The sequence below is a fragment of the Pseudophryne corroboree genome, unplaced genomic scaffold (genome assembly GCF_028390025.1).
Source record: "Pseudophryne corroboree isolate aPseCor3 unplaced genomic scaffold, aPseCor3.hap2 scaffold_822, whole genome shotgun sequence".
NCBI classification, from domain to species: Eukaryota; Metazoa; Chordata; class Amphibia; order Anura; family Myobatrachidae; genus Pseudophryne; species Pseudophryne corroboree.
This window is the reverse complement of record NW_026970401.1, coordinates 184,664-212,545: the sequence shown is the minus strand read 5'-3', so window position 1 is coordinate 212,545 and position 27,882 is coordinate 184,664. Positions and strand designations below refer to the sequence as shown.

General features: G+C 32.7%; 17 non-coding genes across 17 annotated transcripts; all 17 read right to left on the bottom strand.

Moving 5' to 3' along the window:
* Window positions 1-424: 424 nt before the first annotated feature.
* TRNAI-AAU (transfer RNA isoleucine (anticodon AAU)) lies at window positions 425-498 on the bottom strand. The gene has a single exon. It is a non-coding gene; the product is annotated as a tRNA-Ile (tRNA).
* Window positions 499-2,086: 1,588 nt separating this feature from the next.
* TRNAI-AAU (transfer RNA isoleucine (anticodon AAU)) lies at window positions 2,087-2,160 on the bottom strand. Its single transcript has one exon. It is a non-coding gene; the product is annotated as a tRNA-Ile (tRNA).
* A 1,587-nt stretch (window positions 2,161-3,747) lies between these two features.
* Window positions 3,748-3,821, bottom strand: TRNAI-AAU (transfer RNA isoleucine (anticodon AAU)). Its single transcript has one exon. It is a non-coding gene; the product is annotated as a tRNA-Ile (tRNA).
* A 1,587-nt stretch (window positions 3,822-5,408) lies between these two features.
* Window positions 5,409-5,482, bottom strand: TRNAI-AAU (transfer RNA isoleucine (anticodon AAU)). Its single transcript has one exon. It is a non-coding gene; the product is annotated as a tRNA-Ile (tRNA).
* Window positions 5,483-7,071: 1,589 nt separating this feature from the next.
* Window positions 7,072-7,145, bottom strand: TRNAI-AAU (transfer RNA isoleucine (anticodon AAU)). Its single transcript has one exon. It is a non-coding gene; the product is annotated as a tRNA-Ile (tRNA).
* Window positions 7,146-8,733: 1,588 nt separating this feature from the next.
* TRNAI-AAU (transfer RNA isoleucine (anticodon AAU)) lies at window positions 8,734-8,807 on the bottom strand. The gene has a single exon. It is a non-coding gene; the product is annotated as a tRNA-Ile (tRNA).
* Window positions 8,808-10,395: 1,588 nt separating this feature from the next.
* On the bottom strand, window positions 10,396-10,469 carry TRNAI-AAU (transfer RNA isoleucine (anticodon AAU)). The gene has a single exon. It is a non-coding gene; the product is annotated as a tRNA-Ile (tRNA).
* Window positions 10,470-12,057: 1,588 nt separating this feature from the next.
* Window positions 12,058-12,131, bottom strand: TRNAI-AAU (transfer RNA isoleucine (anticodon AAU)). Its single transcript has one exon. It is a non-coding gene; the product is annotated as a tRNA-Ile (tRNA).
* A 1,589-nt stretch (window positions 12,132-13,720) lies between these two features.
* Window positions 13,721-13,794, bottom strand: TRNAI-AAU (transfer RNA isoleucine (anticodon AAU)). The gene has a single exon. It is a non-coding gene; the product is annotated as a tRNA-Ile (tRNA).
* A 1,589-nt stretch (window positions 13,795-15,383) lies between these two features.
* TRNAI-AAU (transfer RNA isoleucine (anticodon AAU)) lies at window positions 15,384-15,457 on the bottom strand. Its single transcript has one exon. It is a non-coding gene; the product is annotated as a tRNA-Ile (tRNA).
* Window positions 15,458-17,046: 1,589 nt separating this feature from the next.
* TRNAI-AAU (transfer RNA isoleucine (anticodon AAU)) lies at window positions 17,047-17,120 on the bottom strand. Its single transcript has one exon. It is a non-coding gene; the product is annotated as a tRNA-Ile (tRNA).
* Window positions 17,121-18,708: 1,588 nt separating this feature from the next.
* On the bottom strand, window positions 18,709-18,782 carry TRNAI-AAU (transfer RNA isoleucine (anticodon AAU)). The gene has a single exon. It is a non-coding gene; the product is annotated as a tRNA-Ile (tRNA).
* Window positions 18,783-20,370: 1,588 nt separating this feature from the next.
* Window positions 20,371-20,444, bottom strand: TRNAI-AAU (transfer RNA isoleucine (anticodon AAU)). The gene has a single exon. It is a non-coding gene; the product is annotated as a tRNA-Ile (tRNA).
* Window positions 20,445-22,033: 1,589 nt separating this feature from the next.
* TRNAI-AAU (transfer RNA isoleucine (anticodon AAU)) lies at window positions 22,034-22,107 on the bottom strand. Its single transcript has one exon. It is a non-coding gene; the product is annotated as a tRNA-Ile (tRNA).
* Window positions 22,108-23,696: 1,589 nt separating this feature from the next.
* TRNAI-AAU (transfer RNA isoleucine (anticodon AAU)) lies at window positions 23,697-23,770 on the bottom strand. The gene has a single exon. It is a non-coding gene; the product is annotated as a tRNA-Ile (tRNA).
* A 1,589-nt stretch (window positions 23,771-25,359) lies between these two features.
* TRNAI-AAU (transfer RNA isoleucine (anticodon AAU)) lies at window positions 25,360-25,433 on the bottom strand. Its single transcript has one exon. It is a non-coding gene; the product is annotated as a tRNA-Ile (tRNA).
* Window positions 25,434-27,023: 1,590 nt separating this feature from the next.
* Window positions 27,024-27,097, bottom strand: TRNAI-AAU (transfer RNA isoleucine (anticodon AAU)). Its single transcript has one exon. It is a non-coding gene; the product is annotated as a tRNA-Ile (tRNA).
* Between the last annotated feature and the right edge of the window lie 785 nt (window positions 27,098-27,882).

Here is a 27,882-nt window from a genome sequence, read left to right as displayed (position 1 = left end):
ATCAAATCAGAAGTATGTCAAATATTTGGAAATAAGAAAAGATGCAATAAGAATGCAGAGATCCATTACTTGTGCTCTGGTCTTTAGAAATTCTCCATTTTTTTTTACTTCAGTGTGCACTAATGAGAGGGGAGCACATATCTTCTTCTTCTTCTAGTAACACCTAGTGCCCTCTATGTTTGAGCAGCAATATAATAACTGATTAATTTGCCCTTGCATATCTTAGTTATGTCATATTGCTTGATTTGAGACAAAAGTCACTGAGCCATGTAGAGAAAAATCTTCATCAGCCAAAGGATGACACTCCCACTGGCTTCTGATATGTATTTGAAAAGATTTTGTGATATATGTGTCTATGATGTTTTCAAGTATTCATGCACTCCACGATGAGCTTATTCCATTCTTGTCCTTCAAGAAAAGCAAATGGCCCATACGGGGATCGAACCCGTGACCTTGGCGTTATTAGCACCACGCTCTAACCAACTGAGCTAACAGACCACAGATATTACTGCCAGCAAACACAAAACTGGCAAATGTACCTCAAAGCACAGATCATATTTTGTTTTTATAGCATTTCATTTTTCAAAAAAAAGCTTTAGCCATAGAGTCACTTGAAGCATGGGTATCATAAAAATGCTCCAGTTTCTTTCCACATTACAAAATAAAAATAAATATTAGATAGGATAATAACAAAGATTAAGGCATCTAGTAATAGTATAAAAATAGACAATTTAGACTAGGAGTAAATGCAAATCTAAGCAAAATCAATCTAAAAAATCTAATACACAATTTTTAATTGTAAATTTACAGATTGTTGAAAAAGATAATCCCAGGATGTAATCCATTATGTATTAAATTTAGTATGTTTTACCAAGTTGTGTATGAATAACTTTTAACACAAAAAAATATATATTGGGGAAGTAGCTTAATGTGCCCATTGGAAATAAAGAATGCTAGCCCATTTTGGAATGCAAAGCTTAAGAAAATACAAACTTCAATCCATAGGAAAGCACTTTTTATTCAGTCTACACTCTGTAATCATACTATAGCTTAATTTACAAATTGTGATGTCATTATCAGACTTAACTCACAAGAGACGTTCATCCTTGGTCTATAAAAAAGGCAGTCCTCTGTTATAAAGCTTGAAACAATTATAAGTGGCTGATATGCAAATATGGAAATACAGAAAAACTGTCAATTCAATGCTAGGATAACATAAGGGGTGATGCTCCAACTGAAATTGGTCCTAGGCATTTAGGTTTCTAGTATCTATCTTCTCCTTTAAAAAATAGGTTACTTTTTATATATTATCATTGGGTTTGGACAAATATTCTACATAATACCTATTGCATCCCTGAGCTTATTAGAAACTTGAAATAATATATATAAAGTATTGAATTTCTTTTCTTTGCATTTAAAAGATGAGCGCACTTCAGTAGATGCCATTGCTCAGGTGAGGGTTCCATGGTGTAATTGTTAGCACCCTGGACTTTGAATCTAGTAATCTGAGTTCATATCTCGTGGGAGCTAACATTGTTTATTTTCCTTTTGTTCAAAGCTCCATTTTCATTCAATGTATGAGTATTGCAAATCTTCATTTAAAATTCATATAAATTCCATCATCTTCAGTGGTGTCCTTTGTTTAAACTCATTTTTAAACTTATCAAATCAGAAGTATGTCAAATATTTGGAAATAAGAAAAGATGCAATAAGAATGCAGAGATCCATTACTTGTGCTCTGGTCTTTAGAAATTCTCCATTTTTTTTTACTTCAGTGTGCACTAATGAGAGGGGAGCACATATCTTCTTCTTCTTCTAGTAACACCTAGTGCCCTCTATGTTTGAGCAGCAATATAATAACTGATTAATTTGCCCTTGCATATCTTAGTTATGTCATATTGCTTGATTTGAGACAAAAGTCACTGAGCCATGTAGAGAAAAATCTTCATCAGCCAAAGGATGACACTCCCATTGGCTTCTGATATGTATTTGAAAAGATTTTGTGATATATGTGTCTATGATGTTTTCAAGTATTCATGCACTCCACGATGAGCTTATTCCATTCTTGTCCTTCAAGAAAAGCAAATGGCCCATACGGGGATCGAACCCGTGACCTTGGCGTTATTAGCACCACGCTCTAACCAACTGAGCTAACAGACCACAGATATTACTGCCAGCAAACACAAAACTGGCAAATGTACCTCAAAGCACAGATCATATTTTGTTTTTATAGCATTTCATTTTTCAAAAAAAAGCTTTAGCCATAGAGTCACTTGAAGCATGGGTATCATAAAAATGCTCCAGTTTCTTTCCACATTACAAAATAAAAATAAATATTAGATAGGATAATAACAAAGATTAAGGCATCTAGTAATAGTATAAAAATAGACAATTTAGACTAGGAGTAAATGCAAATCTAAGCAAAATCAATCTAAAAAATCTAATACACAATTTTTAATTGTAAATTTACAGATTGTTGAAAAAGATAATCCCAGGATGTAATCCATTATGTATTAAATTTAGTATGTTTTACCAAGTTGTGTATGAATAACTTTTAACACAAAAAAATATATATTGGGGAAGTAGCTTAATGTGCCCATTGGAAATAAAGAATGCTAGCCCATTTTGGAATGCAAAGCTTAAGAAAATACAAACTTCAATCCATAGGAAAGCACTTTTTATTCAGTCTACACTCTGTAATCATACTATAGCTTAATTTACAAATTGTGATGTCATTATCAGACTTAACTCACAAGAGACGTTCATCCTTGGTCTATAAAAAAGGCAGTCCTCTGTTATAAAGCTTGAAACAATTATAAGTGGCTGATATGCAAATATGGAAATACAGAAAAACTGTCAATTCAATGCTAGGATAACATAAGGGGTGATGCTCCAACTGAAATTGGTCCTAGGCATTTAGGTTTCTAGTATCTATCTTCTCCTTTAAAAAATAGGTTACTTTTTATATATTATCATTGGGTTTGGACAAATATTCTACATAATACCTATTGCATCCCTGAGCTTATTAGAAACTTGAAATAATATATATAAAGTATTGAATTTCTTTTCTTTGCATTTAAAAGATGAGCGCACTTCAGTAGATGCCATTGCTCAGGTGAGGGTTCCATGGTGTAATTGTTAGCACCCTGGACTTTGAATCTAGTAATCTGAGTTCATATCTCGTGGGAGCTAACATTGTTTATTTTCCTTTTGTTCAAAGCTCCATTTTCATTCAATGTATGAGTATTGCAAATCTTCATTTAAAATTCATATAAATTCCATCATCTTCAGTGGTGTCCTTTGTTTAAACTCATTTTTAAACTTATAAAATCAGAAGTATGTCAAATATTTGGAAATAAGAAAAGATGCAATAAGAATGCAGAGATCCATTACTTGTGCTCTGGTCTTTAGAAATTCTCCATTTTTTTTACTTCAGTGTGCACTAATGAGAGGGGAGCACATATCTTCTTCTTCTTCTAGTAACACCTAGTGCCCTCTATGTTTGAGCAGCAATATAATAACTGATTAATTTGCCCTTGCATATCTTAGTTATGTCATATTGCTTGATTTGAGACAAAAGTCACTGAGCCATGTAGAGAAAAATCTTCATCAGCCAAAGGATGACACTCCCACTGGCTTCTGATATGTATTTGAAAAGATTTTGTGATATATGTGTCTATGATGTTTTCAAGTATTCATGCACTCCACGATGAGTTTATTCCATTCTTGTCCTTCAAGAAAAGCAAATGGCCCATACGGGGATCGAACCCGTGACCTTGGCGTTATTAGCACCATGCTCTAACCAACTGAGCTAACCGGCCACAGATGTTACTGCAAGCAAACACAAAACTGGCAAATGTACCTCAAAGCACAGATCATATTTTGTTTTTATAGCATTTCATTTTTCAAAAAAAAGCTTAAGCCATAGAGTCACTTGAAGCATGGGTATCATAAAAATGCTCCAGTTTCTTTCCACATTACAAAATAAAAATAAATATTAGATATGATAATAACAAAGATTAAGGCATCTACTAATAGTATAAAAATAGACAATTTAGACAAGGAGTATATGCAAATCTAAGCAAAATCAATCTAAAAAATCTAATACACAATTTTTAATTGTAAATTTACAGATTGTTGAAAAAGATAATCCCAGGATGTAATCCATTATGTATTAAATTTAGTATGTTTTACCAAGTTGTGTATGAATAACTTTTAACACAAAAAAATATATATTGGGGAAGTAGCTTAATGTGCCCATTGGAAATAAAGAATGCTAGCCCATTTTGGAATGCAAAGCTTAAGAAAATACAAACTTCAATCCATAGGAAAGCACTTTTTATTCAGTCTACACTCTGTAATCATACTATAGCTTAATTTACAAATTGTGATGTCATTATCAGACTTAACTCACAAGAGACTTTCATCCTTGGTCTATAAAAAAGGCAGTCCTCTGTTATAAAGCTTGAAACAATTGTAAGTGGCTGATATGCAAATATGGAAATACAGAAAAACTGTCAATTCAATGCTAGGATAACATAAGGGGTGATGCTCCAACTGAAATTGGTCCTAGGCATTTAGGTTTCTAGTATCTATCTTCTCCTTTAAAAAATAGGTTACTTTTTATATATTATCATTGGGTTTGGACAAATATTCTACATAATACCTATTGCATCCCTGAGCTTATTAGAAACTTGAAATAATATATATAAAGTATTGAATTTCTTTTCTTTGCATTTAAAAGATGAGCGCACTTCAGTAGATGCCATTGCTCAGGTGAGGGTTCCATGGTGTAATTGCTAGCACCCTGGACTTTGAATCTAGTAATCTGAGTTCATATCTCGTGGGAGCTAACATTGTTTATTTTCCTTTTGTTCAAAGCTCCATTTTCATTCAATGTATGAGTATTGCAAATCTTCATTTAAAATTCATATAAATTCCATCATCTTCAGTGGTGTCCTTTGTTTAAACTCATTTTTAAACTTATCAAATCAGAAGTATGTCAAATATTTGGAAATAAGAAAAGATGCAATAAGAATGCAGAGATCCATTACTTGTGCTCTGGTCTTTAGAAATTCTCCATTTTTTTTACTTCAGTGTGCACTAATGAGAGGGGAGCACATATCTTCTTCTTCTTCTAGTAACACCTAGTGCCCTCTATGTTTGAGCAGCAATATAATAACTGATTAATTTGCCCTTGCATATCTTAGTTATGTCATATTGCTTGATTTGAGACAAAAGTCACTGAGCCATGTAGAGAAAAATCTTCATCAGCCAAAGGATGACACTCCCACTGGCTTCTGATATGTATTTGAAAAGATTTTGTGATATATGTGTCTATGATGTTTTCAAGTATTCATGCACTCCACGATGAGCTTATTCCATTCTTGTCCTTCAAGAAAAGCAAATGGCCCATACGGGGATCGAACCCGTGACCTTGGCGTTATTAGCACCACGCTCTAACCAACTGAGCTAACAGGCCACAGATATTACTGCCAGCAAACACAAAACTGGCAAATGTACCTCAAAGCACAGATCATATTTTGTTTTTATAGCATTTCATTTTTCAAAAAAAAGCTTAAGCCATAGAGTCACTTGAAGCATGGGTATCATAAAAATGCTCCAGTTTCTTTCCACATTACAAAATAAAAATAAATATTAGATAGGATAATAACAAAGATTAAGGCATCTAGTAATAGTATAAAAATAGACAATTTAGACTAGGAGTAAATGCAAATCTAAGCAAAATCAATCTAAAAAATCTAATACACAATTTTTAATTGTAAATTTACAGATTGTTGAAAAAGATAATCCCAGGATGTAATCCATTATGTATTAAATTTAGTATGTTTTACCAAGTTGTGTATGAATAACTTTTAACACAAAAAAATATATATTGGGGAAGTAGCTTAATGTGCCCATTGGAAATAAAGAATGCTAGCCCATTTTGGAATGCAAAGCTTAAGAAAATACAAACTTCAATCCATAGGAAAGCACTTTTTATTCAGTCTACACTCTGTAATCATACTATAGCTTAATTTACAAATTGTGATGTCATTATCAGACTTAACTCACAAGAGACGTTCATCCTTGGTCTATAAAAAAGGCAGTCCTCTGTTATAAAGCTTGAAACAATTATAAGTGGCTGATATGCAAATATGGAAATACAGAAAAACTGTCAATTCAATGCTAGGATAACATAAGGGGTGATGCTCCAACTGAAATTGGTCCTAGGCATTTAGGTTTCTAGTATCTATCTTCTCCTTTAAAAAATAGGTTACTTTTTATATATTATCATTGGGTTTGGACAAATATTCTACATAATACCTATTGCATCCCTGAGCTTATTAGAAACTTGAAATAATATATATAAAGTATTGAATTTCTTTTCTTTGCATTTAAAAGATGAGCGCACTTCAGTAGATGCCATTGCTCAGGTGAGGGTTCCATGGTGTAATTGTTAGCACCCTGGACTTTGAATCTAGTAATCTGAGTTCATATCTCGTGGGAGCTAACATTGTTTATTTTCCTTTTGTTCAAAGCTCCATTTTCATTCAATGTATGAGTATTGCAAATCTTCATTTAAAATTCATATAAATTCCATCATCTTCAGTGGTGTCCTTTGTTTAAACTCATTTTTAAACTTATCAAATCAGAAGTATGTCAAATATTTGGAAATAAGAAAAGATGCAATAAGAATGCAGAGATCCATTACTTGTGCTCTGGTCTTTAGAAATTCTCCATTTTTTTTTTACTTCAGTGTGCACTAATGAGAGGGGAGCACATATCTTCTTCTTCTTCTAGTAACACCTAGTGCCCTCTATGTTTGAGCAGCAATATAATAACTGATTAATTTGCCCTTGCATATCTTAGTTATGTCATATTGCTTGATTTGAGACAAAAGTCACTGAGCCATGTAGAGAAAAATCTTCATCAGCCAAAGGATGACACTCCCACTGGCTTCTGATATGTATTTGAAAAGATTTTGTGATATATGTGTCTATGATGTTTTCAAGTATTCATGCACTCCACGATGAGCTTATTCCATTCTTGTCCTTCAAGAAAAGCAAATGGCCCATACGGGGATCGAACCCGTGACCTTGGCGTTATTAGCACCACGCTCTAACCAACTGAGCTAACAGACCACAGATATTACTGCCAGCAAACACAAAACTGGCAAATGTACCTCAAAGCACAGATCATATTTTGTTTTTATAGCATTTCATTTTTCAAAAAAAAGCTTAAGCCATAGAGTCACTTGAAGCATGGGTATCATAAAAATGCTCCAGTTTCTTTCCACATTACAAAATAAAAATAAATATTAGATAGGATAATAACAAAGATTAAGGCATCTAGTAATAGTATAAAAATAGACAATTTAGACTAGGAGTAAATGCAAATCTAAGCAAAATCAATCTAAAAAATCTAATACACAATTTTTAATTGTAAATTTACAGATTGTTGAAAAAGATAATCCCAGGATGTAATCCATTATGTATTAAATTTAGTATGTTTTACCAAGTTGTGTATGAATAACTTTTAACACAAAAAAATATATATTGGGGAAGTAGCTTAATGTGCCCATTGGAAATAAAGAATGCTAGCCCATTTTGGAATGCAAAGCTTAAGAAAATACAAACTTCAATCCATAGGAAAGCACTTTTTATTCAGTCTACACTCTGTAATCATACTATAGCTTAATTTACAAATTGTGATGTCATTATCAGACTTAACTCACAAGAGACGTTCATCCTTGGTCTATAAAAAAGGCAGTCCTCTGTTATAAAGCTTGAAACAATTATAAGTGGCTGATATGCAAATATGGAAATACAGAAAAACTGTCAATTCAATGCTAGGATAACATAAGGGGTGATGCTCCAACTGAAATTGGTCCTAGGCATTTAGGTTTCTAGTATCTATCTTCTCCTTTAAAAAATAGGTTACTTTTTATATATTATCATTGGGTTTGGACAAATATTCTACATAATACCTATTGCATCCCTGAGCTTATTAGAAACTTGAAATAATATATATAAAGTATTGAATTTCTTTTCTTTGCATTTAAAAGATGAGCGCACTTCAGTAGATGCCATTGCTCAGGTGAGGGTTCCATGGTGTAATTGTTAGCACCCTGGACTTTGAATCTAGTAATCTGAGTTCATATCTCGTGGGAGCTAACATTGTTTATTTTCCTTTTGTTCAAAGCTCCATTTTCATTCAATGTATGAGTATTGCAAATCTTCATTTAAAATTCATATAAATTCCATCATCTTCAGTGGTGTCCTTTGTTTAAACTCATTTTTAAACTTATCAAATCAGAAGTATGTCAAATATTTGGAAATAAGAAAAGATGCAATAAGAATGCAGAGATCCATTACTTGTGCTCTGGTCTTTAGAAATTCTCCATTTTTTTTTACTTCAGTGTGCACTAATGAGAGGGGAGCACATATCTTCTTCTTCTTCTAGTAACACCTAGTGCCCTCTATGTTTGAGCAGCAATATAATAACTGATTAATTTGCCCTTGCATATCTTAGTTATGTCATATTGCTTGATTTGAGACAAAAGTCACTGAGCCATGTAGAGAAAAATCTTCATCAGCCAAAGGATGACACTCCCACTGGCTTCTGATATGTATTTGAAAAGATTTTGTGATATATGTGTCTATGATGTTTTCAAGTATTCATGCACTCCACGATGAGCTTATTCCATTCTTGTCCTTCAAGAAAAGCAAATGGCCCATACGGGGATCGAACCCGTGACCTTGGCATTATTAGCACCACGCTCTAACCAACTGAGCTAACAGACCACAGATATTACTGCCAGCAAACACAAAACTGGCAAATGTACCTCAAAGCACAGATCATATTTTGTTTTTATAGCATTTCATTTTTCAAAAAAAAGCTTAAGCCATAGAGTCACTTGAAGCATGGGTATCATAAAAATGCTCCAGTTTCTTTCCACATTACAAAATAAAAATAAATATTAGATAGGATAATAACAAAGATTAAGGCATCTAGTAATAGTATAAAAATAGACAATTTAGACTAGGAGTAAATGCAAATCTAAGCAAAATCAATCTAAAAAATCTAATACACAATTTTTAATTGTAAATTTACAGATTGTTGAAAAAGATAATCCCAGGATGTAATCCATTATGTATTAAATTTAGTATGTTTTACCAAGTTGTGTATGAATAACTTTTAACACAAAAAAATATATATTGGGGAAGTAGCTTAATGTGCCCATTGGAAATAAAGAATGCTAGCCCATTTTGGAATGCAAAGCTTAAGAAAATACAAACTTCAATCCATAGGAAAGCACTTTTTATTCAGTCTACACTCTGTAATCATACTATAGCTTAATTTACAAATTGTGATGTCATTATCAGACTTAACTCACAAGAGACGTTCATCCTTGGTCTATAAAAAAGGCAGTCCTCTGTTATAAAGCTTGAAACAATTATAAGTGGCTGATATGCAAATATGGAAATACAGAAAAACTGTCAATTCAATGCTAGGATAACATAAGGGGTGATGCTCCAACTGAAATTGGTCCTAGGCATTTAGGTTTCTAGTATCTATCTTCTCCTTTAAAAAATAGGTTACTTTTTATATATTATCATTGGGTTTGGACAAATATTCTACATAATACCTATTGCATCCCTGAGCTTATTAGAAACTTGAAATAATATATATAAAGTATTGAATTTCTTTTCTTTGCATTTAAAAGATGAGCGCACTTCAGTAGATGCCATTGCTCAGGTGAGGGTTCCATGGTGTAATTGTTAGCACCCTGGACTTTGAATCTAGTAATCTGAGTTCATATCTCGTGGGAGCTAACATTGTTTATTTTCCTTTTGTTCAAAGCTCCATTTTCATTCAATGTATGAGTATTGCAAATCTTCATTTAAAATTCATATAAATTCCATCATCTTCAGTGGTGTCCTTTGTTTAAACTCATTTTTAAACTTATCAAATCAGAAGTATGTCAAATATTTGGAAATAAGAAAAGATGCAATAAGAATGCAGAGATCCATTACTTGTGCTCTGGTCTTTAGAAATTCTCCATTTTTTTTTACTTCAGTGTGCACTAATGAGAGGGGAGCACATATCTTCTTCTTCTTCTAGTAACACCTAGTGCCCTCTATGTTTGAGCAGCAATATAATAACTGATTAATTTGCCCTTGCATATCTTAGTTATGTCATATTGCTTGATTTGAGACAAAAGTCACTGAGCCATGTAGAGAAAAATCTTCATCAGCCAAAGGATGACACTCCCACTGGCTTCTGATATGTATTTGAAAAGATTTTGTGATATATGTGTCTATGATGTTTTCAAGTATTCATGCACTCCACGATGAGCTTATTCCATTCTTGTCCTTCAAGAAAAGCAAATGGCCAATACGGGGATCGAACCCGTGACCTTGGCGTTATTAGCACCACGCTCTAACCAACTGAGCTAACAGACCACAGATATTACTGCCAGCAAACACAAAACTGGCAAATGTACCTCAAAGCACAGATCATATTTTGTTTTTATAGCATTTCATTTTTCAAAAAAAAGCTTAAGCCATAGAGTCACTTGAAGCATGGGTATCAAAAAAATGCTCCAGTTTCTTTCCACATTACAAAATAAAAATAAATATTAGATAGGATAATAACAAAGATTAAGGCATCTACTAATAGTATAAAAATAGACAATTTAGACTAGGAGTAAATGCAAATCTAAGCAAAATCAATCTAAAAAATCTAATACACAATTTTTAATTGTAAATTTACAGATTGTTGAAAAAGATAATCCCAGGATGTAATCCATTATGTATTAAATTTAGTATGTTTTACCAAGTTGTGTATGAATAACTTTTAACACAAAAAATTATATATTGGGGAAGTAGCTTAATGTGCCCATTGGAAATAAAGAATGCTAGCCCATTTTGGAATGCAAAGCTTAAGAAAATACAAACTTCAGTCCATAGGAAAGCACTTTTTTTTCAGTCTACACTCTGTAATCATACTATAGCTTAATTTACAAATTGTGATGTCATTATCAGACTTAACTCACAAGAGACGTTCATCCTTGGTCTATAAAAAAGGCAGTCCTCTGTTATAAAGCTTGAAACAATTATAAGTGGCTGATATGCAAATATGGAAATACAGAAAAACTGTCAATTCAATGCTAGGATAACATAAGGGGTGATGCTCCAACTGAAATTGGTCCTAGGCATTTAGGTTTCTAGTATCTATCTTCTCCTTTAAAAAATAGGTTACTTTTTATATATTATCATTGGGTTTGGACAAATATTCTACATAATACCTATTGCATCCCTGAGCTTATTAGAAACTTGAAATAATATATATAAAGTATTGAATTTCTTTTCTTTGCATTTAAAAGATGAGCGCACTTCAGTAGATGCCATTGCTCAGGTGAGGGTTCCATGGTGTAATTGTTAGCACCCTGGACTTTGAATCTAGTAATCTGAGTTCATATCTCGTGGGAGCTAACATTGTTTATTTTCCTTTTGTTCAAAGCTCCATTTTCATTCAATGTATGAGTATTGCAAATCTTCATTTAAAATTCATATAAATTCCATCATCTTCAGTGGTGTCCTTTGTTTAAACTCATTTTTAAACTTATAAAATCAGAAGTATGTCAAATATTTGGAAATAAGAAAAGATGCAATAAGAATGCAGAGATCCATTACTTGTGCTCTGGTCTTTAGAAATTCTCCATTTTTTTTTACTTCAGTGTGCACTAATGAGAGGGGAGCACATATCTTCTTCTTCTTCTAGTAACACCTAGTGCCCTCTATGTTTGAGCAGCAATATAATAACTGATTAATTTGCCCTTGCATATCTTAGTTATGTCATATTGCTTGATTTGAGACAAAAGTCACTGAGCCATGTAGAGAAAAATCTTCATCAGCCAAAGGATGACACTCCCACTGGCTTCTGATATGTATTTGAAAAGATTTTGTGATATATGTGTCTATGATGTTTTCAAGTATTCATGCACTCCACGATGAGCTTATTCCATTCTTGTCCTTCAAGAAAAGCAAATGGCCCATACGGGGATCGAACCCATGACCTTGGCGTTATTAGCACCATGCTCTAACCAACTGAGCTAACCGGCCACAGATGTTACTGCAAGCAAACACAAAACTGGCAAATGTACCTCAAAGCACAGATCATATTTTGTTTTTATAGTATTTCATTTTTCAAAAAAAAAGCTTAAGCCATAGAGTCACTTGAAGCATGGGTATCATAAAAATGCTCCAGTTTCTTTCCACATTACAAAATAAAAATAAATATTAGATAGGATAATAACAAAGATTAAGGCATCTACTAATAGTATAAAAATAGACAATTTAGACAAGGAGTATATGCAAATCTAAGCAAAATCAATCTAAAAAATCTAATACACAATTTTTAATTGTAAATTTACAGATTGTTGAAAAAGATAATCCCAGGATGTAATCCATTATGTATTAAATTTAGTATGTTTTACCAAGTTGTGTATGAATAACTTTTAACACAAAAAAATATATATTGGGGAAGTAGCTTAATGTGCCCATTGGAAATAAAGAATGCTAGCCCATTTTGGAATGCAAAGCTTAAGAAAATACAAACTTCAATCCATAGGAAAGCACTTTTTATTCAGTCTACACTCTGTTATCATACTATAGCTTAATTTACAAATTGTGATGTCATTATCAGACTTAACTCACAAGAGACTTTCATCCTTGGTCTATAAAAAAGGCAGTCCTCTGTTATAAAGCTTGAAACAATTGTAAGTGGCTGATATGCAAATATGGAAATACAGAAAAACTGTCAATTCAATGCTAGGATAAAATAAGGGGTGATGCTCCAACTGAAATTGGTCCTAGGCATTTAGGTTTCTAGTATCTATCTTCTCCTTTAAAAAATAGGTTACTTTTTATATATTATCATTGGGTTTGGACAAATATTCTACATAATACCTATTGCATCCCTGAGCTTATTAGAAACTTGAAATAATATATATAAAGTATTGAATTTCTTTTCTTTGCATTTAAAAGATGAGCGCACTTCAGTAGATGCCATTGCTCAGGTGAGGGTTCCATGGTGTAATTGTTAGCACCCTGGACTTTGAATCTAGTAATCTGAGTTCATATCTCGTGGGAGCTAACATTGTTTATTTTCCTTTTGTTCAAAGCTCCATTTTCATTCAATGTATGAGTATTGCAAATCTTCATTTAAAATTCATATAAATTCCATCATCTTCAGTGGTGTCCTTTGTTTAAACTCATTTTTAAACTTATCAAATCAGAAGTATGTCAAATATTTGGAAATAAGAAAAGATGCAATAAGAATGCAGAGATCCATTACTTGTGCTCTGGTCTTTAGAAATTCTCCATTTTTTTTTACTTCAGTGTGCACTAATGAGAGGGGAGCACATATCTTCTTCTTCTTCTAGTAACACCTAGTGCCCTCTATGTTTGAGCAGCAATATAATAACTGATTAATTTGCCCTTGCATATCTTAGTTATGTCATATTGCTTGATTTGAGACAAAAGTCACTGAGCCATGTAGAGAAAAATCTTCATCAGCCAAAGGATGACACTCCCACTGGCTTCTGATATGTATTTGAAAAGATTTTGTGATATATGTGTCTATGATGTTTTCAAGTATTCATGCACTCCACGATGAGCTTATTCCATTCTTGTCCTTCAAGAAAAGCAAATGGCCCATACGGGGATCGAACCCGTGACCTTGGCGTTATTAGCACCACGCTCTAACCAACTGAGCTAACAGGCCACAGATATTACTGCCAGCAAACACAAAACTGGCAAATGTACCTCAAAGCACAGATCATATTTTGTTTTTATAGCATTTCATTTTTCAAAAAAAAAGCTTAAGCCATAGAGTCACTTGAAGCATGGGTATCATAAAAATGCTCCAGTTTCTTTCCACATTACAAAATAAAAATAAATATTAGATAGGATAATAACAAAGATTAAGGCATCTAGTAATAGTATAAAAATAGACAATTTAGACTAGGAGTAAATGCAAATCTAAGCAAAATCAATCTAAAAAATCTAATACACAATTTTTAATTGTAAATTTACAGATTGTTGAAAAAGATAATCCCAGGATGTAATCCATTATGTATTAAATTTAGTATGTTTTACCAAGTTGTGTATGAATAACTTTTAACACAAAAAAATATATATTGGGGAAGTAGCTTAATGTGCCCATTGGAAATAAAGAATGCTAGCCCATTTTGGAATGCAAAGCTTAAGAAAATACAAACTTCAGTCCATAGGAAAGCACTTTTTATTCAGTCTACACTCTGTAATCATACTATAGCTTAATTTACAAATTGTGATGTCATTATCAGACTTAACTCACAAGAGACGTTCATCCTTGGTCTATAAAAAAGGCAGTCCTCTGTTATAAAGCTTGAAACAATTATAAGTGGCTGATATGCAAATATGGAAATACAGAAAAACTGTCAATTCAATGCTAGGATAACATAAGGGGTGATGCTCCAACTGAAATTGGTCCTAGGCATTTAGGTTTCTAGTATCTATCTTCTCCTTTAAAAAATAGGTTACTTTTTATATATTATCATTGGGTTTGGACAAATATTCTACATAATACCTATTGCATCCCTGAGCTTATTAGAAACTTGAAATAATATATATAAAGTATTGAATTTCTTTTCTTTGCATTTAAAAGATGAGCGCACTTCAGTAGATGCCATTGCTCAGGTGAGGGTTCCATGGTGTAATTGTTAGCACCCTGGACTTTGAATCTAGTAATCTGAGTTCATATCTCGTGGGAGCTAACATTGTTTATTTTCCTTTTGTTCAAAGCTCCATTTTCATTCAATGTATGAGTATTGCAAATCTTCATTTAAAATTCATATAAATTCCATCATCTTCGGTGGTGTCCTTTGTTTAAACTCATTTTTAAACTTATAAAATCAGAAGTATGTCAAATATTTGGAAATAAGAAAAGATGCAATAAGAATGCAGAGATCCATTACTTGTGCTCTGGTCTTTAGAAATTCTCCATTTTTTTTTACTTCAGTGTGCACTAATGAGAGGGGAGCACATATCTTCTTCATCTTCTAGTAACACCTAGTGCCCTCTATGTTTGAGCAGCAATATAATAACTGATTAATTTGCCCTTGCATATCTTAGTTATGTCATATTGCTTGATTTGAGACAAAAGTCACTGAGCCATGTAGAGAAAAATCTTCATCAGCCAAAGGATGACACTCCCACTTGCTTCTGATATGTATTTGAAAAGATTTTGTGATATATGTGTCTATGATGTTTTCAAGTATTCATGCACTCCACGATGAGCTTATTCCATTCTTGTCCTTCAAGAAAAGCAAATGACCCATACGGGGATCGAACCCATGACCTTGGCGTTATTAGCACCATGCTCTAACCAACTGAGCTAACCGGCCACAGATGTTACTGCAAGCAAACACAAAACTGGCAAATGTACCTCAAAGCACAGATCATATTTTGTTTTTATAGTATTTCATTTTTCAAAAAAAAAGCTTAAGCCATAGAGTCACTTGAAGCATGGGTATCATAAAAATGCTCCAGTTTCTTTCCACATTACAAAATAAAAATAAATATTAGATAGGATAATAACAAAGATTAAGGCATCTAGTAATAGTATAAAAATAGACAATTTAGACAAGGAGTATATGCAAATCTAAGCAAAATCAATCTAAAAAATCTAATACACAATTTTTAATTGTAAATTTACAGATTGTTGAAAAAGATAATCCCAGGATGTAATCCATTATGTATTAAATTTAGTATGTTTTACCAAGTTGTGTATGAATAACTTTTAACACAAAAAAATATATATTGGGGAAGTAGCTTAATGTGCCCATTGGAAATAAAGAATGCTAGCCCATTTTGGAATGCAAAGCTTAAGAAAATACAAACTTCAATCCATAGGAAAGCACTTTTTATTCAGTCTACACTCTGTTATCATACTATAGCTTAATTTACAAATTGTGATGTCATTATCAGACTTAACTCACAAGAGACTTTCATCCTTGGTCTATAAAAAAGGCAGTCCTCTGTTATAAAGCTTGAAACAATTGTAAGTGGCTGATATGCAAATATGGAAATACAGAAAAACTGTCAATTCAATGCTAGGATAAAATAAGGGGTGATGCTCCAACTGAAATTGGTCCTAGGCATTTAGGTTTCTAGTATCTATCTTCTCCTTTAAAAAATAGGTTACTTTTTATATATTATCATTGGGTTTGGACAAATATTCTACATAATACCTATTGCATCCCTGAGCTTATTAGAAACTTGAAATAATATATATAAAGTATTGAATTTCTTTTCTTTGCATTTAAAAGATGAGCGCACTTCAGTAGATGCCATTGCTCAGGTGAGGGTTCCATGGTGTAATTGTTAGCACCCTGGACTTTGAATCTAGTAATCTGAGTTCATATCTCGTGGGAGCTAACATTGTTTATTTTCCTTTTGTTCAAAGCTCCATTTTCATTCAATGTATGAGTATTGCAAATCTTCATTTAAAATTCATATAAATTCCATCATCTTCAGTGGTGTCCTTTGTTTAAACTCATTTTTAAACTTATCAAATCAGAAGTATGTCAAATATTTGGAAATAAGAAAAGATGCAATAAGAATGCAGAGATCCATTACTTGTGCTCTGGTCTTTAGAAATTCTCCATTTTTTTTTACTTCAGTGTGCACTAATGAGAGGGGAGCACATATCTTCTTCTTCTTCTAGTAACACCTAGTGCCCTCTATGTTTGAGCAGCAATATAATAACTGATTAATTTGCCCTTGCATATCTTAGTTATGTCATATTGCTTGATTTGAGACAAAAGTCACTGAGCCATGTAGAGAAAAATCTTCATCAGCCAAAGGATGACACTCCCACTGGCTTCTGATATGTATTTGAAAAGATTTTGTGATATATGTGTCTATGATGTTTTCAAGTATTCATGCACTCCACGATGAGCTTATTCCATTCTTGTCCTTCAAGAAAAGCAAATGGCCCATACGGGGATCGAACCCGTGACCTTGGCGTTATTAGCACCACGCTCTAACCAACTGAGCTAACAGGCCACAGATATTACTGCCAGCAAACACAAAACTGGCAAATGTACCTCAAAGCACAGATCATATTTTGTTTTTATAGCATTTCATTTTTCAAAAAAAAGCTTAAGCCATAGAGTCACTTGAAGCATGGGTATCATAAAAATGCTCCAGTTTCTTTCCACATTACAAAATAAAAATAAATATTAGATAGGATAATAACAAAGATTAAGGCATCTAGTAATAGTATAAAAATAGACAATTTAGACTAGGAGTAAATGCAAATCTAAGCAAAATCAATCTAAAAAATCTAATACACAATTTTTAATTGTAAATTTACAGATTGTTGAAAAAGATAATCCCAGGATGTAATCCATTATGTATTAAATTTAGTATGTTTTACCAAGTTGTGTATGAATAACTTTTAACACAAAAAAATATATATTGGGGAAGTAGCTTAATGTGCCCATTGGAAATAAAGATTGCTAGCCCATTTTGGAATGCAAAGCTTAAGAAAATACAAACTTCAGTCCATAGGAAAGCACTTTCTATTCAGTCTACACTCTGTAATCATACTATAGCTTAATTTACAAATTGTGATGTCATTATCAGACTTAACTCACAAGAGACGTTCATCCTTGGTCTATAAAAAAGGCAGTCCTCTGTTATAAAGCTTGAAACAATTATAAGTGGCTGATATGCAAATATGGAAATACAGAAAAACTGTCAATTCAATGCTAGGATAACATAAGGGGTGATGCTCCAACTGAAATTGGTCCTAGGCATTTAGGTTTCTAGTATCTATCTTCTCCTTTAAAAAATAGGTTACTTTTTATATATTATCATTGGGTTTGGACAAATATTCTACATAATACCTATTGCATCCCTGAGCTTATTAGAAACTTGAAATAATATATATAAAGTATTGAATTTCTTTTCTTTGCATTTAAAAGATGAGCGCACTTCAGTAGATGCCATTGCTCAGGTGAGGGTTCCATGGTGTAATTGTTAGCACCCTGGACTTTGAATCTAGTAATCTGAGTTCATATCTCGTGGGAGCTAACATTGTTTATTTTCCTTTTGTTCAAAGCTCCATTTTCATTCAATGTATGAGTATTGCAAATCTTCATTTAAAATTCATATAAATTCCATCATCTTCGGTGGTGTCCTTTGTTTAAACTCATTTTTAAACTTATAAAATCAGAAGTATGTCAAATATTTGGAAATAAGAAAAGATGCAATAAGAATGCAGAGATCCATTACTTGTGCTCTGGTCTTTAGAAATTCTCCATTTTTTTTTACTTCAGTGTGCACTAATGAGAGGGGAGCACATATCTTCTTCTTCTTCTAGTAACACCTAGTGCCCTCTATGTTTGAGCAGCAATATAATAACTGATTAATTTGCCCTTGCATATCTTAGTTATGTCATATTGCTTGATTTGAGACAAAAGTCACTGAGCCATGTAGAGAAAAATCTTCATCAGCCAAAGGATGACACTCCCACTGGCTTCTGATATGTATTTGAAAAGATTTTGTGATATATGTGTCTATGATGTTTTCAAGTATTCATGCACTCCACGATGAGCTTATTCCATTCTTGTCCTTCAAGAAAAGCAAATGGCCCATACGGGGATCGAACCCGTGACCTTGGCGTTATTAGCACCATGCTCTAACCAACTGAGCTAACCGGCCACAGATGTTACTGCAAGCAAACACAAAACTGGCAAATGTACCTCAAAGCACAGATCATATTTTGTTTTTATAGCATTTCATTTTTCAAAAAAAAGCTTAAGCCATAGAGTCACTTGAAGCATGGGTATCATAAAAATGCTCCAGTTTCTTTCCACATTACAAAATAAAAATAAATATTAGATAGGATAATAACAAAGATTAAGGCATCTAGTAATAGTATAAAAATAGACAATTTAGACTAGGAGTAAATGCAAATCTAAGCAAAATCAATCTAAAAAATCTAATACACAATTTTTAATTGTAAATTTGCAGATTGTTGAAAAAGATAATCCCAGGATGTAATCCATTATGTATTAAATTTAGTATGTTTTACCAAGTTGTGTATGAATAACTTTTAACACAAAAAAATATATATTGGGAAAGTAGCTTAATGTGCCCATTGGAAATAAAGAATGCTAGCCCATTTTGGAATGCAAAGCTTAAGAAAATACAAACTTCAGTCCATAGGAAAGCACTTTTTATTCAGTCTACACTCTGTAATCATACTATAGCTTAATTTACAAATTGTGATGTCATTATCAGACTTAACTCACAAGAGACGTTCATCCTTGGTCTATAAAAAAGGCAGTCCTCTGTTATAAAGCTTGAAACAATTATAAGTGGCTGATATGCAAATATGGAAATACAGAAAAACTGTCAATTCAATGCTAGGATAACATAAGGGGTGATGCTCCAACTGAAATTGGTCCTAGGCATTTAGGTTTCTAGTATCTATCTTCTCCTTTAAAAAATAGGTTACTTTTTATATATTATCATTGGGTTTGGACAAATATTCTACATAATACCTATTGCATCCCTGAGCTTATTAGAAACTTGAAATAATATATATAAAGTATTGAATTTCTTTTCTTTGCATTTAAAAGATGAGCGCACTTCAGTAGATGCCATTGCTCAGGTGAGGGTTCCATGGTGTAATTGTTAGCACCCTGGACTTTGAATCTAGTAATCTGAGTTCATATCTCGTGGGAGCTAACATTGTTTATTTTCCTTTTGTTCAAAGCTCCATTTTCATTCAATGTATGAGTATTGCAAATCTTCATTTAAAATTCATATAAATTCCATCATCTTCAGTGGTGTCCTTTGTTTAAACTCATTTTTAAACTTATAAAATCAGAAGTATGTCAAATATTTGGAAATAAGAAAAGATGCAATAAGAATGCAGAGATCCATTACTTGTGCTCTGGTCTTTAGAAATTCTCCATTTTTTTTTACTTCAGTGTGCACTAATGAGAGGGGAGCACATATCTTCTTCTTCTTCTAGTAACACCTAGTGCCCTCTATGTTTGAGCAGCAATATAATAACTGATTAATTTGCCCTTGCATATCTTAGTTATGTCATATTGCTTGATTTGAGACAAAAGTCACTGAGCCATGTAGAGAAAAATCTTCATCAGCCAAAGGATGACACTCCCACTGGCTTCTGATATGTATTTGAAAAGATTTTGTGATATATGTGTCTATGATGTTTTCAAGTATTCATGCACTCCACGATGAGCTTATTCCATTCTTGTCCTTCAAGAAAAGCAAATGGCCCATACGGGGATCGAACCCATGACCTTGGCGTTATTAGCACCATGCTCTAACCAACTGAGCTAACCGGCCACAGATGTTACTGCAAGCAAACACAAAACTGGCAAATGTACCTCAAAGCACAGATCATATTTTGTTTTTATAGTATTTCATTTTTCAAAAAAAAAGCTTAAGCCATAGAGTCACTTGAAGCATGGGTATCATAAAAATGCTCCAGTTTCTTTCCACATTACAAAATAAAAATAAATATTAGATAGGATAATAACAAAGATTAAGGCATCTAGTAATAGTATAAAAATAGACAATTTAGACAAGGAGTATATGCAAATCTAAGCAAAATCAATCTAAAAAATCTAATACACAATTTTTAATTGTAAATTTACAGATTGTTGAAAAAGATAATCCCAGGATGTAATCCATTATGTATTAAATTTAGTATGTTTTACCAAGTTGTGTATGAATAACTTTTAACACAAAAAAATATATATTGGGGAAGTAGCTTAATGTGCCCATTGGAAATAAAGAATGCTAGCCCATTTTGGAATGCAAAGCTTAAGAAAATACAAACTTCAATCCATAGGAAAGCACTTTTTATTCAGTCTACACTCTGTTATCATACTATAGCTTAATTTACAAATTGTGATGTCATTATCAGACTTAACTCACAAGAGACTTTCATCCTTGGTCTATAAAAAAGGCAGTCCTCTGTTATAAAGCTTGAAACAATTGTAAGTGGCTGATATGCAAATATGGAAATACAGAAAAACTGTCAATTCAATGCTAGGATAAAATAAGGGGTGATGCTCCAACTGAAATTGGTCCTAGGCATTTAGGTTTCTAGTATCTATCTTCTCCTTTAAAAAATAGGTTACTTTTTATATATTATCATTGGGTTTGGACAAATATTCTACATAATACCTATTGCATCCCTGAGCTTATTAGAAACTTGAAATAATATATATAAAGTATTGAATTTCTTTTCTTTGCATTTAAAAGATGAGCGCACTTCAGTAGATGCCATTGCTCAGGTGAGGGTTCCATGGTGTAATTGTTAGCACCCTGGACTTTGAATCTAGTAATCTGAGTTCATATCTCGTGGGAGCTAACATTGTTTATTTTCCTTTTGTTCAAAGCTCCATTTTCATTCAATGTATGAGTATTGCAAATCTTCATTTAAAATTCATATAAATTCCATCATCTTCAGTGGTGTCCTTTGTTTAAACTCATTTTTAAACTTATCAAATCAGAAGTATGTCAAATATTTGGAAATAAGAAAAGATGCAATAAGAATGCAGAGATCCATTACTTGTGCTCTGGTCTTTAGAAATTCTCCATTTTTTTTTACTTCAGTGTGCACTAATGAGAGGGGAGCACATATCTTCTTCTTCTTCTAGTAACACCTAGTGCCCTCTATGTTTGAGCAGCAATATAATAACTGATTAATTTGCCCTTGCATATCTTAGTTATGTCATATTGCTTGATTTGAGACAAAAGTCACTGAGCCATGTAGAGAAAAATCTTCATCAGCCAAAGGATGACACTCCCACTGGCTTCTGATATGTATTTGAAAAGATTTTGTGATATATGTGTCTATGATGTTTTCAAGTATTCATGCACTCCACGATGAGCTTATTCCATTCTTGTCCTTCAAGAAAAGCAAATGGCCCATACGGGGATCGAACCCGTGACCTTGGCGTTATTAGCACCACGCTCTAACCAACTGAGCTAACAGGCCACAGATATTACTGCCAGCAAACACAAAACTGGCAAATGTACCTCAAAGCACAGATCATATTTTGTTTTTATAGCATTTCATTTTTCAAAAAAAAAGCTTAAGCCATAGAGTCACTTGAAGCATGGGTATCATAAAAATGCTCCAGTTTCTTTCCACATTACAAAATAAAAATAAATATTAGATAGGATAATAACAAAGATTAAGGCATCTAGTAATAGTATAAAAATAGACAATTTAGACTAGGCGTAAATGCAAATCTAAGCAAAATCAATCTAAAAAATCTAATACACAATTTTTAATTGTAAATTTACAGATTGTTGAAAAAGATAATCCCAGGATGTAATCCATTATGTATTAAATTTAGTATGTTTTACCAAGTTGTGTATGAATAACTTTTAACACAAAAAAATATATATTGGGGAAGTAGCTTAATGTGCCCATTGGAAATAAAGAATGCTAGCCCATTTTGGAATGCAAAGCTTAAGAAAATACAAACTTCAGTCCATAGGAAAGCACTTTTTATTCAGTCTACACTCTGTAATCATACTATAGCTTAATTTACAAATTGTGATGTCATTATCAGACTTAACTCACAAGAGACGTTCATCCTTGGTCTATAAAAAAGGCAGTCCTCTGTTATAAAGCTTGAAACAATTATAAGTGGCTGATATGCAAATATGGAAATACAGAAAAACTGTCAATTCAATGATAGGATAACATAAGGGGTGATGCTCCAACTGAAATTGGTCCTAGGCATTTAGGTTTCTAGTATCTATCTTCTCCTTTAAAAAATAGGTTACTTTTTATATATTATCATTGGGTTTGGACAAATATTCTACATAATACCTATTGCATCCCTGAGCTTATTAGAAACTTGAAATAATATATATAAAGTATTGAATTTCTTTTCTTTGCATTTAAAAGATGAGCGCACTTCAGTAGATGCCATTGCTCAGGTGAGGGTTCCATGGTGTAATTGTTAGCACCCTGGACTTTGAATCTAGTAATCTGAGTTCATATCTCGTGGGAGCTAACATTGTTTATTTTCCTTTTGTTCAAAGCTCCATTTTCATTCAATGTATGAGTATTGCAAATCTTCATTTAAAATTCATATAAATTCCATCATCTTCGGTGGTGTCCTTTGTTTAAACTCATTTTTAAACTTATAAAATCAGAAGTATGTCAAATATTTGGAAATAAGAAAAGATGCAATAAGAATGCAGAGATCCATTACTTGTGCTCTGGTCTTTAGAAATTCTCCATTTTTTTTTACTTCAGTGTGCACTAATGAGAGGGGAGCACATATCTTCTTCTTCTTCTAGTAACACCTAGTGCCCTCTATGTTTGAGTAGCAATATAATAACTGATTAATTTGCCCTTGCATATCTTAGTTATGTCATATTGCTTGATTTGAGACAAAAGTCACTGAGCCATGTAGAGAAAAATCTTCATCAGCCAAAGGATGACACTCCCACTGGCTTCTGATATGTATTTGAAAAGATTTTGTGATATATGTGTCTATGATGTTTTCAAGTATTCATGCACTCCACGATGAGCTTATTCCATTCTTGTCCTTCAAGAAAAGCAAATGGCCCATACGGGGATCGAACCCATGACCTTGGCGTTATTAGCACCATGCTCTAACCAACTGAGCTAACCGGCCACAGATGTTACTGCAAGCAAACACAAAACTGGCAAATGTACCTCAAAGCACAGATCATATTTTGTTTTTATAGTATTTCATTTTTCAAAAAAAAAGCTTAAGCCATAGAGTCACTTGAAGCATGGGTATCATAAAAATGCTCCAGTTTCTTTCCACATTACAAAATAAAAATAAATATTAGATAGGATAATAACAAAGATTAAGGCATCTAGTAATAGTATAAAAATAGACAATTTAGACAAGGAGTATATGCAAATCTAAGCAAAATCAATCTAAAAAATCTAATACACAATTTTTAATTGTAAATTTACAGATTGTTGAAAAAGATAATCCCAGGATGTAATCCATTATGTATTAAATTTAGTATGTTTTACCAAGTTGTGTATGAATAACTTTTAACACAAAAAAATATATATTGGGGAAGTAGCTTAATGTGCCCATTGGAAATAAAGAATGCTAGCCCATTTTGGAATGCAAAGCTTAAGAAAATACAAACTTCAATCCATAGGAAAGCACTTTTTATTCAGTCTACACTCTGTAATCATACTATAGCTTAATTTACAAATTGTGATGTCATTATCAGACTTAACTCACAAGAGACTTTCATCCTTGGTCTATAAAAAAGGCAGTCCTCTGTTATAAAGCTTGAAACAATTGTAAGTGGCTGATATGCAAATATGGAAATACAGAAAAACTGTCAATTCAATGCTAGGATAACATAAGGGGTGATGCTCCAACTGAAATTGGTCCTAGGCATTTAGGTTTCTAGTATCTATCTTCTCCTTTAAAAAATAGGTTACTTTTTATATATTATCATTGGGTTTGGACAAATATTCTACATAATACCTATTGCATCCCTGAGCTTATTAGAAACTTGAAATAATATATATAAAGTATTGAATTTCTTTTCTTTGCATTTAAAAGATGAGCGCACTTCAGTAGATGCCATTGCTCAGGTGAGGGTTCCATGGTGTAATTGTTAGCACCCTGGACTTTGAATCTAGTAATCTGAGTTCATATCTCGTGGGAGCTAACATTGTTTATTTTCCTTTTGTTCAAAGCTCCATTTTCATTCAATGTATGAGTATTGCAAATCTTCATTTAAAATTCATATAAATTCCATCATCTTCAGTGGTGTCCTTTGTTTAAACTCATTTTTAAACTTATCAAATCAGAAGTATGTCAAATATTTGGAAATAAGAAAAGATGCAATAAGAATGCAGAGATCCATTACTTGTGCTCTGGTCTTTAGAAATTCTCCATTTTTTTTTACTTCAGTGTGCACTAATGAGAGGGGAGCACATATCTTCTTCTTCTTCTAGTAACACCTAGTGCCCTCTATGTTTGAGCAGCAATATAATAACTGATTAATTTGCCCTTGCATATCTTAGTTATGTCATATTGCTTGATTTGAGACAAAAGTCACTGAGCCATGTAGAGAAAAATCTTCATCAGCCAAAGGATGACACTCCCACTGGCTTCTGATATGTATTTGAAAAGATTTTGTGATATATGTGTCTATGATGTTTTCAAGTATTCATGCACTCCACGATGAGCTTATTCCATTCTTGTCCTTCAAGAAAAGCAAATGGCCCATACGGGGATCGAACCCGTGACCTTGGCGTTATTAGCACCATGCTCTAACCAACTGAGCTAACAGGCCACAGATATTACTGCCAGCAAACACAAAACTGGCAAATGTACCTCAAAGCACAGATCATATTTTGTTTTTATAGCATTTCATTTTTCAAAAAAAAAGCTTAAGCCATAGAGTCACTTGAAGCATGGGTATCATAAACATGCTCCAGTTTCTTTCCACATTACAAAATAAAAATAAATATTAGATAGGATAATAACAAAGATTAAGGCATCTAGTAATAGTATAAAAATAGACAATTTAGACTAGGAGTAAATGCAAATCTAAGCAAAATCAATCTAAAAAATCTAATACACAATTTTTAATTGTAAATTTACAGATTGTTGAAAAAGATAATCCCAGGATGTAATCCATTATGTATTAAATTTAGTATGTTTTACCAAGTTGTGTATGAATAACTTTTAACACAAAAAAATATATATTGGGGAAGTAGCTTAATGTGCCCATTGGAAATAAAGAATGCTAGCCCATTTTGGAATGCAAAGCTTAAGAAAATACAAACTTCAGTCCATAGGAAAGCACTTTTTATTCAGTCTACACTCTGTAATCATACTATAGCTTAATTTACAAATTGTGATGTCATTATCAGACTTAATTCACAAGAGACGTTCATCCTTGGTCTATAAAAAAAGGCAGTCCTCTGTTATAAAGCTTGAAACAATTATAAGTGGCTGATATGCAAATATGGAAATACAGAAAAACTGTCAATTCAATGCTAGGATAACATAAGGGGTGATGCTCCAACTGAAATTGGTCCTAGGCATTTAGGTTTCTAGTATCTATCTTCTCCTTTAAAAAATAGGTTACTTTTTATATATTATCATTGGGTTTGGACAAATATTCTACATAATACCTATTGCATCCCTGAGCTTATTAGAAACTTGAAATAATATATATAAAGTATTGAATTTCTTTTCTTTGCATTTAAAAGATGAGCGCACTTCAGTAGATGCCATTGCTCAGGTGAGGGTTCCATGGTGTAATTGTTAGCACCCTGGACTTTGAATCTAGTAATCTGAGTTCATATCTCGTGGGAGCTAACATTGTTTATTTTCCTTTTGTTCAAAGCTCCATTTTCATTCAATGTATGAGTATTGCAAATCTTCATTTAAAATTCATATAAATTCCATCATCTTCGGTGGTGTCCTTTGTTTAAACTCATTTTTAAACTTATAAAATCAGAAGTATGTCAAATATTTGGAAATAAGAAAAGATGCAATAAGAATGCAGAGATCCATTACTTGTGCTCTGGTCTTTAGAAATTCTCCATTTTTTTTTACTTCAGTGTGCACTAATGAGAGGGGAGCACATATCTTCTTCTTCTTCTAGTAACACCTAGTGCCCTCTATGTTTGAGCAGCAATATAATAACTGATTAATTTGCCCTTGCATATCTTAGTTATGTCATATTGCTTGATTTGAGACAAAAGTCACTGAGCCATGTAGAGAAAAATCTTCATCAGCCAAAGGATGACACTCCCACTGGCTTCTGATATGTATTTGAAAAGATTTTGTGATATATGTGTCTATGATGTTTTCAAGTATTCATGCACTCCACGATGAGCTTATTCCATTCTTGTCCTTCAAGAAAAGCAAATGGCCCATACGGGGATCGAACCCGTGACCTTGGCGTTATTAGCACCATGCTCTAACCAACTGAGCTAACCGGCCACAGATGTTACTGCAAGCAAACACAAAACTGGCAAATGTACCTCAAAGCACAGATCATATTTTGTTTTTATAGCATTTCATTTTTCAAAAAAAAGCTTAAGCCATAGAGTCACTTGAAGCATGGGTATCATAAAAATGCTCCAGTTTCTTTCCACATTACAAAATAAAAATAAATATTAGATAGGATAATAACAAAGATTAAGGCATCTAGTAATAGTATAAAAATAGACAATTTAGACTAGGAGTAAATGCAAATCTAAGCAAAATCAATCTAAAAAATCTAATACACAATTTTTAATTGTAAATTTACAGATTGTTGAAAAAGATAATCCCAGGATGTAATCCATTATGTATTAAATTTAGTATGTTTTACCAAGTTGTGTATGAATAACTTTTAACACAAAAAAATATATATTGGGGAAGTAGCTTAATGTGCCCATTGGAAATAAAGATTGCTAGCCCATTTTGGAATGCAAAGCTTAAGAAAATACAAACTTCAGTCCATAGGAAAGCACTTTTTATTCAGTCTACACTCTGTAATCATACTATAGCTTAATTTACAAATTGTGATGTCATTATCAGACTTAACTCACAAGAGACGTTCATCCTTGGTCTATAAAAAAGGCAGTCCTCTGTTATAAAGCTTGAAACAATTATAAGTGGCTGATATGCAAATATGGAAATACAGAAAAACTGTCAATTCAATGCTAGGATAACATAAGGGGTGATGCTCCAACTGAAATTGGTCCTAGGCATTTAGGTTTCTAGTATCTATCTTCTCCTTT